Raw genomic sequence first — 14,948 nt, 5'->3', positions numbered from 1 at the left:
TATCAAAAAATTTAAATAAAACATGCATACATACATACAATGTATCAAGTATGATATATATATATATAGAGGTAAAAAATAAAAAAGATACACGAAGGTGTTTAGTAAACGCCTTCGTGTATCTTTTTTTATTTTTTGCCTATAGTTTTACTGATCATTGCAAAAAGTAATTATTATCTCTCTCTCTCTCTCTCTCTCTCTCTCTCTCTCTCTCTCTCTCTCTCTCTCTCTCTCTCTCTCTCTATATATATATATATACACACATTTTTAAAATGATAAATAAGTTCGAATAAACACAATTTACCTTTGTTATTTTGGTGGTTTGTTTTCCTTATATTTATGGAACTTGACTAATGCAAGTCCAGAATTAATTATTTTATATAAAGTTAATTAGTGGTTGCCAGTTGAGACGGAAAGTTACATACATGTACAGTCGCATGACAAAAGTAACTTTCCAAATAAAATTGTCCCAATATATTTCATACAAATTCTCTTAAAGCCTCTTTCTCCTCAATAATGATATACACACTATCGATTTTAGAAATGTCAGCAGTGTCTGTCACTATTTCAAAAATAATCTTATGACAAACAATTGCCGAGAGACAGACAGTAAAACTGCTATATTTGTAAAGAATAAGTGCCTTTGACAGTTCGTATTAGAATGATCATATCCGTACAACACGTGATTATAGAATTGTTCTAAAATCATTACAAGATACTGTCACGACTCTGAGATGAAATATATAAGGACATTTTTCTATGGGAACTCACCCTTTGGCCCAGTAGTATACATAATGCAAATATTGTAGGGGGGATACTTTAATTTCTTTATGTAAACTGATATATGTAGATGATTAAATTTTCATAGAAGCAAAATCAAGCACAGAACATTTCCCTATATTGTATTTATTCTACTATTGCAAATTAGAAATTCTTGAAATGATTAAACAACCAGTCCTGTTGATACAACAATTCAAATCTAATGAATTGCAATTCATTAATTAGAGCAATTATAACCATTAGCTCTGACTAAATGCATTTTGTTAACCCTAAAACACGGACATTTAACCTCTTAACCTTTACATGTAAAGCAGAGTACAAAATGATTGTTAATTATAACACAGTATGAGGTTTATTAACTCAACCAGAATACATTGTCCAATTTTTCTTCTTATTTTTTTTTTAAACTTCTAGCCATTCTCTGTCCGTATGAATGTGTGAGTGAAAGAGTGGGAAGGTCTGGTTTGGTTATAAGGGTTATGCAAATAACCCGACTATATACCTGAATAAATTTTGTTCCAATAATAAAAAAAAAAAAACCAACCAAAAAAAAAAAAAAAAAAAAAAAAAAAAAAACAACAACAAAAACCCCCCCAAAAAACCCCATATCATTTATTGTTCGAATACTGCTGAATATTTCTTAAAATGTACGATTTATTTCATCATGATACACAATCTTTTGTCGGAAACAAATCGTCATTTATTCCAATGATGAGAATAAATCAAAGACTATATTTTGTTTGTGGTACTCTGGAAAATTTAAGGTAGTTCCACCCTTCTAGAATTATAGCTTCAATGTTATATCATCGTCGCAAACCACGGTTTTGAGTCCACTCACGCTCCCTCATGAGGATGGAGACAATCGAAAAGAAGCACCTGTGGGTAACCGACGATGTGTTATATTTGATTGTGGATTCTTTAAATAATATATCATAATAACAAATAAAAATGATAAAATAAGTATGTTGCGGTATCAATATAACCTGTATTTACGTCAGAAAATTGCATTTTCCTTAAACAGCATTATCAAAATTTCACAAAAACTGGTTGAAACGATATAATGATATTCATAACAATTTCATGAAACTGTTTCTTTAAAAAGTGTAAAAAAAAATGTTTGTGAAAAATAAAGGAAATCTATCGCATAATGGACTTAATAAATAATTTAATAAAAACAGTTATTGCCCTTGGATTCAATATTTTGAAACATACAATTGATTATTCATATATAACTTAGATTGACTTTTGAAACATTTTATGGTTAACAAGATTTTTTTTTACAATAACTATTGAAAAGACTCATGCATAAATCTTTAAATCATTGACTGTGAAATCTTATGTCGTCACAGGAGGATGAAAATCTTGTGGTACGTTAACCTCAAAATTTTCAGTGAGCGAAGTGAAGGCACTTAATGGACTCCAATATTCTGATGAATAGGCTAACAGAGGAGGAGAGGCTGTCGTCATGAACAAAGAAGTTTTTCATGGAAAAAATATAGGCGTGTTAAAGGACGCACCATTTTACAGACAAATTGATAACAGTTACATGAATGATCGAAAAACCATTCAAAAGTTGAAGAACACGACAAACCGTCCTTTGTTTCAGAAATTTACAGAAAAAATAATACTATCTCACCAACTTGGAGTTCCATGAGAGCAAATTCTATATCATCAAAAAATCAGTGAAGCTCTTCTTACTCTGATGAATGGAATTTCAGAACGAGAGTCGGGGGACACATTACAATGTGTCTACACAGAGACCCAGTCATCTACCACCTGATACAACCAGAGTTACAGCTCTGAACCGACAAAAAGTTAGAACGGTTGTCATCCGTCGTCGTGCGTTAACAATTTAACTTCTTTTTGATAACTACTAGTCCAATTCTTTTCAAATTTGGTATAAAGTATATTTGTAAGAAGGAGAACATAAATTGTAAATTCCAGGACTCCTGCACCCCTGGGGCTCTAGGGGCGGGGCAAAACCTGCCCAAAATTGACAATTTTTCAAAAATCATCTTCTCAAGAACCGCACTCGTGTAAGAATAACTAAATGCATACTGATTTAGAGCAGGAAGACCTCTACCAAAATTGTAAATTCCATGATCCCCGGGATAGGGGCCCTGATCACAAGGTGGGGCCAAACTTGCTATTTTGTGTTATTTGTAAAGCACTTAAATAACATCTCCTTTAGTGCTATTGATACTAAATTGAAACTAAATGGATATTTAGAAAGAGTTGGTAGTCCTTTACTAAAATTGTAAATTTGATGATCCCAGGGGGTAGGGGTTGCGGAATCAGGGTGGGGCCAAAATGGTCAGTTATCAAATGTGTGAACAATAGAAATTTTTAACTTCTTCTTGATAGCTATCATTCCAATTCTTTTCAAATTTGATATGTAGCATTTTTGGAAGAAGGGGGACATAAATTGTAAATTTCAAGATTCCTGCACTCCTGGGGAATTAGGGATGGGGCAAAAACTGCCCAAAATTGACCAATTTTCAATCATCTTCTTCTCTAGAACCGCACATGTGTAAGAAAAACTAAATGTATAGTGATGTAGAGCAGGAAGGCCTCTACTAAAATTTTAAATTTCATGATCCCCGGGCTAGAGGCTCTGACCAAACTTACTATATAGTGTTTATGTGTAAAACACTTAAATAACATCTTAGTGTTATTGATACTTAATTGAAACTAAATGGATATTTAGAAAGAGCAGGTAGTCTTTTACCAAAATTGTTGGGGCTCTGATTCCAGAGTGGGGCCAAACTTAGTATATAGTATTTATGTGTAAGTTTGCTGATATTGTATAAAATTTAAGTGCATACTAAGGAATAGCAGAAAAAGGATGTACAAAAAATGGTGAATTTCACAACCCAGGGTTTTGACTCTAGGATGGGTCCAAATGCCGTATCATTTAATGATTTAATGTGAATACACCTATTATATTATGTAAAGCCTTTCATCAGTGTATGCACTTTTGAGGGCAGTGAAGTTTAAAGAACACAATCTCATCTTGTTTTATACTGTTGCTGAACATTAGAATTTAGCTTAGATATTCAGAACAGGGATTTTTTTTTCTAGATTTCATAGCCCTTGGAGTAGTGATACTTTTTCACTAGTACTCAGGTGACCGGTAAAGCCTGTGGGCCTCTTGATTTTCTTTACCCAATACACCTTATTCTTTTCTAAAATTAAATTAAAAAAAACCAAATAAATGGATGATATTCATCAACTTTGAAATGATTGCATGTTCGTAAAAAATTACACTATAGGAGCCAACTTATATATAGCAGGTTGATTTTTTGTTCAAAAAACAAAAATCCAATGGACGTCGACATAATTTGAAGATTATAATCATTTTAAACTTGGAAATGCAGATAAATGCATAATTTTAAAAATTATTGACAGGGAATCACTTGTATGAGTCATTGGATTGATTTTGATTCTATTTATTATTTTTTAACAAGATGACCTGTACCATCCCTTTAAAGGAGTTACAACTCTCAATGCTGTCTGTGGTATTAGCATTATACCATATGTTGGGGTTAGCGTTCAGAACATTTAATAACAGTAGACGCAACACGGAAAGCATATGTCACAACATCAAAATATACGGGTCCCAATAGCTGCAATAATGTAGCCCTCTCCACAACGTCAAAATACAAGGGTCCCAATAGCTGCAATAATGTAGTCCTCTCCGATTTTTTTGGGAGAGGGTTACAACTCATTAGGATCTTCGTAATGGTGCAGATGCGGGAGTGATTAACATTTTCGAGTATTCTAAACATTTGCTGGCTTTCTTCACGTAAATAAGATGATATTCCATGTTTCTTTAAAGTCAATATACTTACAACCTGCAACTCACGATTTGTTGGGATCTATTCTACCGTTTTTAACAATTTCGATATATTCCAATTTCTCGATTCATATTTGTGCGCCATGTTTGATGTACATGTACTAAAGTTTACTTTTCCCGCAGACTTCTCTTTAAATTCTGTATATGACATAAATAAATTGTCTATATTGCATAGGTCACCAATGTGTATCATATTATCCTTCGAGAACTCTTTACAGGGTATTTGTAATTTATCAATTTTTAGATCTGGGTTATACCACAGATGATCACATGCAATATTTAGACGATTATATTTGTCTGCATTACTTATATCAATCCAGCTTTGCTGAGCATCGGTCCAAAATTTATTATTTGTTTTGTGTTTTCACAACTCTATGTAATTTGAGCCAAAGTTCAATACATCTGAAATTGAAATTCCAAACTCCGTTTCAAACAACATTTTCCATTTTGAATTTTTAGCTATGATTAATCTTCTGATCCAACCAGATTTAAGTGCAATGATAAAGTTGGTGTAATCTATCACTTTTAAACCAACATCTTTGTAATCTTGTATAATTGTGTTCTTTTTTTTTTTTTTTTTTTTTTTTACCATTCTATAGAAATTCAATTTTTTTTTTTAATACTTAATAAACCCGGTGAGAAGGGTTTGGTAGAGTTAATATCAAGTGGTTCATTTTTGGCACAATTAGTGTTTTGATGACAGCAATTTTGCCAATTGGTGTTAATTTTCTTGATTTCCATTGAACAAGTATTTTGTGTATGTTTTCTAGCTTTTTGTTATAATTCATATTTATCATTTCGTAAAGGTTTATAGAGAATTTTATCCTAGAAGTTTAAATGAGGTTTGGTTCCAATCAAATTTTCATCTTGAATGATGATATACATTGTTTATTATATACCCATCAATGTATCGTTCTTTGATACTGTGGATTTCACAGCGTGTGATCCGGTTTTCCGGATCACCACACTGTGGTTTTCTGATTCCGTATCAGTATCCTCTGAAACTGATGCCGTCACAATGACGTCACAATGCAACAACGCAAGGTTATTTGTGGAAAATATTGACCACGTCACAAAACAAAAAAGTATATCTGCGTACACAAAATATAATTTCACTGTATGTCTGTATTTTTTGAGAATTTGGATTACATTTAGCATCTTATAAATGCGGACTTAAAATACATAGGGGTATATAATAAATTTATCATTACTACAGTAACTTGATCCGAAGAGTTGGATCACGTCTCGTTGACAGGCGCGGATCATCAGATCAAACTCGACGCTTTGCGTCTCGTGTGATCTGATGATCCGCGCCTGTCAACTCGACGTGATCCGACTCTTCGGATCAAGTTACTGTAGTAATAATATATATATATCTCTTGAAAACTTTTTAATACCTATCCAAATCAACTTGGTTTTATTTACATTAATTTTTAACCCTGGAATTTGTGCGTATTTATCTAGAACTCTTAATATAGCATAAATTATAGAGATTTACATGAACGAGTTATCATCGTGATATTGTGAAATTTTATATTCTTCACCATCAATTACTATACCTTTAATTTCTTTATTATTTAGAATACATAGGATTTCTACGCAAAGTAAAAATAAATATGGCGAGATTGGGTCCCCTTGTCTACAGCCTTATCGAGGATCGAAATACTTTGAAGTGATACCATTTTGGATTACACATGTTGATATGTTATTGTAAAACATTTGATCCAGTTTGATGATGAAGTCCCAAAATATTGTGTCAAAGGCTTTTTTCGAAATCATTTAGCATTAGAAGTCCTAGAATATTTTTGCACTCTGTATACTTCATAATATCATAGACAAGGCGTATATTCTCTCCAATAAATCTGCATTTCAAAAATCCTGTTTGATCTTTGTCTATAATTTTATTGAGAAATATTTTTTTTAATCCTCTCAGCAATAAAACCAGAGGCAATTTCGCATAGTTCTGATAGCAGAGTGATTGGACGCCAGGTTTTTTAAGTACTGTCTATCCTTTTCTGGTTTGGGGATACATGTACCTGTTTTTATATTCTACTATGAGTTTGCCTGACTCTCTATTTTGTATTGCTTATGAAAGGTGAAGATAAAGAACAGTGATCAATCTCAACTCCTATAAGCAATACAAAATAGAGAGTTGGGCAAACACGGACCCCAGGATATACCAGAGATGGGATCAGGTGCCTAGGAGGAGTAAGCATCACCTGTCCACCGGTCACACCCGCCGTGAGCCCTATATCTTGATTAGGTAAACAGAGTTATCCGTAGTCAAAATCAGTGTGCCAAGAACGGTCTAACAATCGGCATGAAACACGTCAGACAGCATTTGACCCAATGATAGGTTGTATTGGCAAACTACATTTAGATCGTTATAACGACCATAGAATTTGCAAAACGCTGATTTTAAACGAGACTGTTGGAACCCCTGCACCATCAACTTGTTTGTCAGTACCCTGCTTTGATTTAAAAACTGACAATACGCAGAACAAGCTCTTGCATATCGAATCAGTTGAGAGATGTAAACACCATATGCAGGTGATAATGGAATATTGCTACATAAATATGGGAAGTTGACGTTGGAGAAGTTCGTCATAAAGTTGAGTTGTTAGTTTGCCGTTAATGTCTACTTTCAATAAAATTTTCTAAGTATGAAGCAGAAGTGGACGACTCTGTGGTGTCTTTTATTTCGAGTTCACTGGGATATAATGAATCGCCATATGAATGAAAATTATTATTGTTAATAGATGATACATCGTCGATATATCTAAATGTCGAATTGAAGGCCACAGCAAGATATTTTTTCTTCTCACGTAGAAGTTTGAATAGATTCTGCTTCATAGGAATATAAAAACAGGTCAGGTCAGGTGCCCATGGGAATTCCAATAGAATGTTGGAAGACCTGATCACCAAAGACCATGAAGATATTGTCAATGAGGAATTCTAAAATATTTTATATTTCAACTTCAGGTACTCTGAAATTGAAATATAAAATATGCTGTGCGTGGAATCAGAGTGGCGTGTAACAAAGTAATTTTTTTGGATGACTGATCACTAGATAGGAATATTTGCGTTTTCCATTTTTGTTGAAGAAGCAACTGTCTTATAGGAGTTATGAGATTGATCACTGTTATCTTCACCTTTCATATTTGAAAACTTGCCTGTTTTATATGAGTTATTAATTGCTCTTGTAATAAAGTAACCTAAATCAGACCCTTTTTTTGTTGAAAAATTCAACTGTGAAGCCATCTGGTCCAGGACTTTTGTCATTTTTCATTTGCTGAAGGAATTTCGGAGTATTTTATTTTACCTTCTAGACTATAGGACTCATCATCTGCCAGTTTAGTTATTTGATATGGTTCTATGAGTTTGTGAATATCACATTTGTCTATGATATCCCTTTCTCATAGAAAGTTTTCTCACTGGTTTGTTTTTGCTGTACCGTCATTTTGTATCAACTTTGGAGTTTGTTTCCTCACATAATTTCTAGATTTTAATTTACAGAAATATTTGCTTGGGTTTTCACCTTTTTCTATCCTTCCGGCTCTTGATCTTATAATATTATAATTACATGCACCTTTATGTGTTTGAGGTCTAATTTCTTCCAGATTTTTTTTTGTTTTTCCTCTAAAACTTTAAATGATTCTTCATTAAAATTTTCTTCCAAACGTTCTATTTCATTTTGTAAATTATTTTGTGTTTCCTTTGGTATTTCTTCTTATATGTACTATAAGAGATTGTTTTCCCTCTAATATTCATTAGTGTGTCTCAAAATAAGGTCAATTTTAAGGTCAGGACTACTGGAGTGTGATCAGATCTGTAACTGTTTTCATGGAATAGAGGGAGTTAAAGATTCTGATAGGATGAAAAAGTCAAGTCTGGCTTGCTTAATGAGATTTATTTTTCTCTAAGTGCAGTCTTCACGAAAACATTAAAAACTTGCTGGCCAGTGGGACCAGTGAACTGTCTGAATTTACTGGCCCACAGTGAAATTTACTGGCTCCCTAAATTTTCATATGTTTATCACATACATTATGGAATGCATTGTCAAATTGTACAATTAATTTACTGGAACTATGGTTATTACTCGTATTCATATCCACCCTAAGACATCCTTTCTGTCGATAACAGAAAAACAACACCGTACACGGTATTCTCTCTCTCTTCGCCCGCAAACAACAAGAGACTACAAATTCACGTATTTTTCACAAACAGCCTGAGTGCACCTTAGGAAGTAGCCTTCTCTACCAACATGAAATGTAAACGATTGATTAATTCTACAAACTATAGAAATTGCATAAAATCAGAGATAACTGCAATTGACGAAGTTCATTTTAATTGGACCATGCAATAAAGCAGCAATTGTCGGTGTGCGGTGCGATACAGAACGCGGCCATTTTTGTTGTTTCAACAAGTTGTTCGTTTAATATTCACGCGATCAATGTACAAGTTATCTTGACAATTACAATTATAGTTATCGTTTTTTACGAAATAAACAAACCACGATGTCCAAACACTTACTTTATGTGCTATTTTTTTTTTATTTTGATGGTAAATTTAAGCAAATAAGACGTTTAGAATATCTAAATCCAACATTATATTTAATGTGATTTACAAAAAGTCTACAAGTCCATCGGACTTCCGGATTTTTAATTTTCACTGACCCGACCATAAAATTCACTGGCCTCGGTCTTCGGACCACTGAGTTTTCGTGAAGACTGCAAGTGTATTTCAATTTGTAAGGATTTAAGACACGAAAAATGTCCCATAAGTTTTGATTCTCCTTAAAATGGATAAGTTCCATACGGGTATTGGGGCTGTTTAAGTTTTTGTAATTCAATGTATCTAATTTTTTATTCATTCACCTGCCATAATGATGTTCTGATCATTCGATAACGTTTCTAGTTTTAAAAAAAAGTAACAGTAGAATAGGGGTTGATCTTTATTTTCTTTACTCTTTATTTATTAATGTAAATTGTTTTGTTTTTTTCGATATGATTTCTGCAATTATGAAGTATCCTTTATTATCTATCACTGTGGTTTTTATTTGAAATTCAAAATAATTTTTTAATAAGATTGCAACATCCCGTGAGTTTGATTGGTATGAATTGAATATTCCCCACTGTGAAAGTATAATTTTCTCTTCGTCTTTTGTAAAATGGGTGTCTTGCAGGAAATAAATATTGAAGTTTTTTTTATGAAAACAATTCAGAACATCTCTGCGTTTCTTGTAATCACCAAGACCCTGACAATTTACAGTTAAATTATTTAGATATTCATGGTAATTTTGGAGTGTTTTATCCATAATCAGTAATGTTCAATTTTGCAACATTCATCACAAGAAAAGAAAAGAGGGAAAGAAGAATAGAGAGACAAGAGGACATAATGTAGACACTGACAGGAACTGATGAAAAGGTTTAAAATTTATATAATGTAGATACTGACAGGAACTGATGAAAAGGTTTAAAATTTATATAATGTAGATACTGACAGGAACTGATGAAAAGGTTTAAAATTTATATAATGTAGATACTGACAGGAACTGATGAAAAGGTTTAAAATTTATATAATGTAGATACTGACAGGAACTGATGAAAAGGTTTAAAATTTATATAATGTAGATACTGACAGGAACTGATGAAAAGGTTTAAAATTTATATAATGTAGATACTGACAGGAACTGATGAAAAGGTTTAAAATTTATATAATGTAGATACTGACAGGAACTGATGAAAAGGTTTAAAATTTATATAATGTAGATACTGACAGGAACTGATGAAAAGGTTTAAAATTTATATAATGTAGATACTGACAGGAACTGATGAAAAGGTTTAAAATTTATATAATGTAGATACTGACAGGAACTGATGAAAAGGTTTAAAATTTATATAATGTAGATACTGACAGGAACTGATGAAAAGGTTTAAAATTTATATAATGTAGATACTGACAGGAACTGATGAAAAGGTTTAAAATTTATATAATGTAGATACTGACAGGAACAACTGATGAAAAGGTTTAAAATTTATATAATGTAGATACTGACAGGAACTGATGAAAAGGTTTAAAATTTATATAATGTAGATACTGACAGGAACAACTGATGAAAAGGTTTAAAATTTATATAATGTAGATACTGACAGGAACAACTGATGAAAAGGTTTAAAATTTATATAATGTAGATACTGACAGGAACAACTGATGAAAAGGTTTAAAATTTATATAAAGTTAAAAAACGAACAGTAGAGTGTATTTTTTTTTCTGCCACCATATGATTTTCTTTTCTTTGTCGAAATGGCTCAAGTATCTACATTTTCACGCCCATCGTCAATGTTTAGGATTGCAGTAGATCCGCCTGCGAGATCTCGCGATAACAAGCATGGCGGAGCAGATGGAAGAACTCTGCATGTTGTACATCAAGTTTAATGAAAAACATCTTTGTTAGACATGCCTAAGCACAAGGTTGGTACTCTTTTTGTGTAAACAACATTGAAGACAAATACACAAGTTATTCATATAAATATTTTGCACCGATGTTACGAAGATCCTATAGAATTATAGCCCTCTCCCGAAAACATCAGAATAAAAAACAAGAGGCCCAAGGGCCACATCGCTCACCTGATGTTCGTTTGGGCCATATCTGAAGACTTTCCATATATATTTGCAGGTAAAACCTTAGTCTGTATTGTGGCCCCAACCTACCCCTGGAGGCCATGATTTTTACAAACTTGAATCTGCACTATGCCAGGAAGCTTTCATGTAAATCTCAGCTCTTCTGGCTCATTGGCTCTTGAGAAGAAGATTTTTAAAGATTTTTCCTATATATTTCTATGTAAAACTTTGATCCCCTATTGTGGCCGCAATCAACCCCCGGGGGGCCATGATTTGCACAAACTTGAATCTGCACTATGTCAGGAAGCTTTCATGTAAATCTCAGCTCTTCTGGCTCATTGGCTCTTGAGAAGATTTTTAAAGATTTTCCCTATATATTTCTATGTAAAACTTCGATCCCCTATTGCGGCCCCAATCTACCTCCGGGGGCCATGATTTGAACAAACTTGAATCTGCACTATGTCAGGAATCTTTCATGAAAATTCCAGCTCCTCTGGCTCAGTGGTTCTTGAGAAGAAGATTTTTAAATGACCTAACCATATTTTTGCGATTATCTCCTCCTTTGAAGGGGACATGGCCCTTTATTTGAACAAACTTGAAATCGCTTTACCCGAGGATGCTTTTGGCCAATTTTGGTTATAATTGGCCCAGTGGTTCTTGAGAAGAAGATGAAAATGTGAGAAGTTTACGACGCTGCCGACGACGACAGACAACGGAAAATTTTGATCAGAAAAGCTCACTTGAACCTTCGGCTCAGGTGAGCTAAAAATGGGAAAGGGTTACAATATATTGTAGCTAGGGTTCAAATACTGAAAGTTGTGAAAGAAAATCCACATGATCGATATCCGGTGGTACAGTAGAACCCCCCCCCCCCCCCACACACACACAGATGCAGTTGTGTCGGAGGTAAATTGACTAAAAAAAAAGAAAGAAAGAATATGATGATCTGGACAATTTAATATCCTATGATGTCAAAGTAAGCAATTTGCTCAGGTGGCTCATTTGACGCTTGAATTTTTCTATTCAATATTGTACATAAATGTACCCAACACTGTCCTTTACTATGTCTTGTTTTTCAGGAAATTTGATATCTAAATAAAATGACTGTGCAGGAGATCGCCTGTTTGCACAGTAGATTTTGGGATGCTCAGTAGATCGACCAAATTAAAACAACTTATAATGCAATACCTGTCACCCTTTACAAGACATGATAGCAAAGGGCAGTGTTAAGTACATGTACATTTTATTTACAATTCCAAAAAGAATAAGATTGAGACTGTTTGTTCGTTCAAAAGTTTAAACTTACTACCAACTCTCCCGTCAAACAAATTCAAGCGTCAAACGAGCCATACTTACTAACGAATCATAGGATATCAAATTTCCAGAGCATCACATTCTTACTTTTTCGAATTATATGGACCGCCAAATTAACATAAACTCAAATAATTAAAGGTAATTATTTGAAGATATCATTAATTTAATTATTGCTCTTATCAATTCTATTGATGTGCGCATTAGTTCAATTAATGAGAGCAATAATTGATTTGATTCGCGCATCAATTCAATTATTGCTTTCATCAATTCAATTAATGAGAGCATCAATGTGGTGGGAATATTGCTCGCAAAAAATGATTTAGAGCTCGGTATATATGATTTGATGATCTTTTAAATTCAATACGCCAGTTTCGAGATAAGAGCTCTCCTGTGTAGGAGGTACATTTAGTAGAACTTTGAGGGGCAAAGTGGGACAGAGTGAACCTACTATCAGTGAGAAAGACGATAAAATGTATTAAAAGCAGCTTCTCTTTAAATATGTAAATGTTGGAAACACAAAATACCATTGAAAGAAATGTTTCACTAAAGCAGAAACATAAAAACAATGTCATATTTGACAGTAATATCCTGGATTTGATACCTACTGCCAATAAAATTACGTGATATAATAAGAATTCCATGTATCTAATTACTCCCTGAATACTTATCACTTACTTAGTTTGTGTATCAGTTGAATTCGGGTGGTGAAACAGCGTATGAGAGACTTAATGAGTACATTCACTTATGCAGTGATGAATATTCGTCCCACTCCCGCATGTAAACAAATTTTTTCGCGCTTTACTATGTACGAGAGTTCTTCAAAGGGAAATAACTCGAGCGTATCTCGAAACCGGCGTATTGAAGATATCTTTAATTATTTACAACGTTTTTGTATAAAGAATTGAATGTGCGCATCAATTCTTTTAATGAAAGCAACAATACAGTTAAAGAGATCATTAATTCACTTGTGGATTTGTTGAATTGAAGATATTTTTAATCATATAGTTGCTCTCTCTAAAAGAATTATCACTCTCTTCAAATGAATCAATGATATCATTAATTCAATTAACTATATTCAATTACAGCGCGCATCAACTGAATTAATGATATCATTAATGCAATGGAAGCAATAATTCAATTATGGCGCGCATTAATGAAATTGATGAGCGCATTAATTGAATCATTGCTCTCTTCAATTGCATTGTAGCGCGCATCAATTCAATTATTGATATCATCGATTCATTTAATGAGAGCAACAATTGAATTATAGCGCGCATCAATTCAACAAAATAATTTATGCTATCATCAATTCAATTAATGCTCGCAATAATTCAGAATTGAAGATACCATTAAATATTTGAAGGTATCATTAACTGAATTGTAGTGCACATCAAATGAATTTATGATATCATCATATAATTAAAGATATCCTCAAAATGGATTTGCACGGCTCAACTTATCCCAAACGCAACTGAATCGGGGGGTGGTGGTGGTGGGGGGGGGGGGGGGGGGTCGGGGGGTCTGAGTGGGGGCTTGTGGTGTCTACTGCACAACCGGATACCGGATGTTTATCATGCGATTTTCGTTGTAGTAGCTCGATTGGTGCCCCGTGCTTGTTGCTTCTATTTGGTAGGATTTATCAATCATATTGAGACGCCACCAACTGCAGTCTTCACGAAAACATTAAAAACTTGCTGGCCAGTCGGACCAGTGAACAGTCTGAATTTACTGGCCCACAGTGAAATTTACTGGCCCCCTAAATTTTCATATGTTTATCACATACATTATGGAATGCATTGTCAAATTGTACAACTAATTTACTGGAACTATGGTTATTACTCGTATTCATATCCACCCTAAGACATCCTTTCTGTCGATAACAGAAAAACAACACTGTACACGGTATTTTCTCTCTCTTCGCCCACAAACAACAAGAGACTACAAATTCACGTATTTTTCACAAACAGCCTGAGTGCACCTTAGGAAGTAGCCTTCTCTACCAACATGAAATGTAAACGATTGACTAATTCTACAAACTATAGAAATTGCATAAAATCAGAGATAACTGCAATTGACGAAGTTCATTTTAATTGGACCATGCAATAAAGCAGCAATTGTCGGTGTGCGGTGCGATACAGAACGCGGCCATTTTTGTTGTTTCAACAAGTTGTTCGTTTAATATTCACGCGATCAACGTACAAGTTATCTTGACAATTACAATTATAGTTATCGTTTTTTACGAAATAAACAAACCACGATGTCCAAACACTTACTTTATGTGCTATTTTTTTTTTATTTTGATGGTAAATTTAAGCAAATAAGACGTTTAGAATATCTAAATCCAACATTATATTTAATGTGATTTACAAAAAGT

Source organism: Ostrea edulis, chromosome 7 (genome assembly GCF_947568905.1).
Source record: "Ostrea edulis chromosome 7, xbOstEdul1.1, whole genome shotgun sequence".
Lineage (NCBI taxonomy): Eukaryota > Metazoa > Mollusca > Bivalvia > Ostreida > Ostreidae > Ostrea > Ostrea edulis.
This window is presented reverse-complemented; position numbering follows the sequence as displayed.